Source organism: Chiloscyllium plagiosum, unplaced genomic scaffold, assembly GCF_037043375.1.
Source record: "Chiloscyllium plagiosum isolate Xiang-an unplaced genomic scaffold, Cpla_swu_hap1 HiC_scaffold_19, whole genome shotgun sequence".
Taxonomy (NCBI): domain Eukaryota; kingdom Metazoa; phylum Chordata; class Chondrichthyes; order Orectolobiformes; family Hemiscylliidae; genus Chiloscyllium; species Chiloscyllium plagiosum.
Window position 1 is genome coordinate 11,118,517 of NW_028270157.1, and position 2,022 is coordinate 11,120,538.

Below are 2,022 nucleotides of genomic sequence, written 5' to 3' on the forward strand. Positions count from 1 at the left end.
TATGCACTGTGATTCATAAAAGGCCCATTAATTGGGCAAGACCAAATGCAAAACTTCGCTGAAAGGTAAACCTGTAGTCTTACCAGACCATATGGTTGCTCTCTTGTGTGTGTGCGAAGTTAAAAATCACACAACACCAGGTTATAGTCCAACAGGTTTAATTGGAAGCACACTAGCTTTCGGAGCGTCGCTCCTTCATGTGTATGTGTGAGAGAGAGAGAGAGAGATAGACAGACAGACAGAGAAAGAGAGAGAGAGAGACATCTGGTGGTGGTTTAATTTGACTGTCACCATGCTACTGGGAGAGATTGAGAAGGAGAGTCCTTCATGGTCATCCCAGCTGGTGTGGGAATTGAACATGCTGTTATTACGACACTGCATCACAGACCAGATGTCCAGCCATAACTTTGGTCACAAAACCAGGCTGGCAGATTATTATCTGAATGGTGATAGATTGGGGAAGGGTGAGATGTAATGAGACCTGGGTACCCAGATGCTGAAAGTAAGCGTTTCAGGTTCAGAAAGCAAGTGGCATGTTGGCCTTCATAGTGAGAGGATTTGAATACGCAGGCAGGGATGTCTTGCTATAATTGTACACGGCTTTGAGGAGGCCACCTGCTGGAATATTGTGTGAAGTTTCCGTCTCCTTATCTGAGGAAGGGTGTTCTGGCGATGGAGGGAGTATAACCAAGTTTGACCAGACTGATTCCTGGCAAGACTGACGTATGAAGGGAGACCGGATTGATTAGGACTCTGTTCATTTGAGTTTAGAAGGATGATGAGGGATCCCATAGAGGCCTGTAACAGGACTAGACAGGGGGAACACAGGAAGGATATTCCCAATACTAGGGAGTCAAGACCCTGAGTTCACAGTCTAAGGATGGTGCAGCACTGAGGTGCAGAAGTGCCATGTAAATGGGTCAGAGATGAGGCATGAGGGTTCTTAGAGACTGGCATTGGTCAGATTCTAATGTCAGTGGATGTGAGGTGCCAGCAGATGGTTTCCAACCTGGAAGTCATTCAGATCAAGTTGAATTTGCCAGATACCCCTCGTGCAGCCTATGTTATCAAGTTTTCAAGGTGTCTCAATTATTTTCAATAAGATGATCAGAAGTTTTTAAGAAGCTGGAAGGAGAGGTTGATTGTATCGAAAGCTCAGAGGGTCTTCACTTTGTCGGCTGTGTGCCTTCATGGATATGTTTGTGTTTGGGCCTGGTTTTTAATACTTTCCATGTTCTCAGCAGTGGGGGGTTGCGCCAACGTATTGGTCACCTGGGTATCGTTGCATTTTTCTGATGTACCTTTTATGAGGCATGTGAAGTCACACAACGTCTGAGGAAAAGCCAATTGAAGCCACACAGGCTTCGTTTGATGCCAAAAATGACTCAGTTTTCTGGTAACAATTGTTCAAAAAGGGACTTGCAGGGTTTCATTCCGGCCTGACAATTCTATAGTATCTGGATCAGTTGTGCTGGAAGAGCACAGCAATTCAGGCAGCATCCGAGGACAGGCAAAATCGACGTTTCGGGCAAAAGCCCTATTACAACTCCTCCCCCCACCCCGCCTCCTGCAAAAATGCTATCCCTTATTCCCAATTCCTCCGCCTCCATTGCATCTGCTCCAAAGAGAACCAGTTCCATCACAGAACACACCAGATGGCCTCCTTCTTTATAGACACGGAATTTCCCCTCCCACGTGGTTGACGATGTCCTCCAGTGCATCCCATCCACTTCCTACACCTCCACACTCGAACCTCACCCCTCCAACTGCAACAAGGACAGAACCCTCCTGGTCCTCACGTTCCACCCCAAGAACCTCCATATACATCGCATCATCCTCCGACATTTCCGCCATCTACAAACGGACCCCACCACCAGGGATATATTTCCCTCCCCACCCCTACCCGCTTTCCAGAAAGACTGTTCCCTTCGTGATTACCTCATTAGGTCCACGCCCCCTAACAGCCCACCCTCCCATCCTGGCACCCTCCCCTGCCAGCGCAGGAATTGCAAAACCTGCACC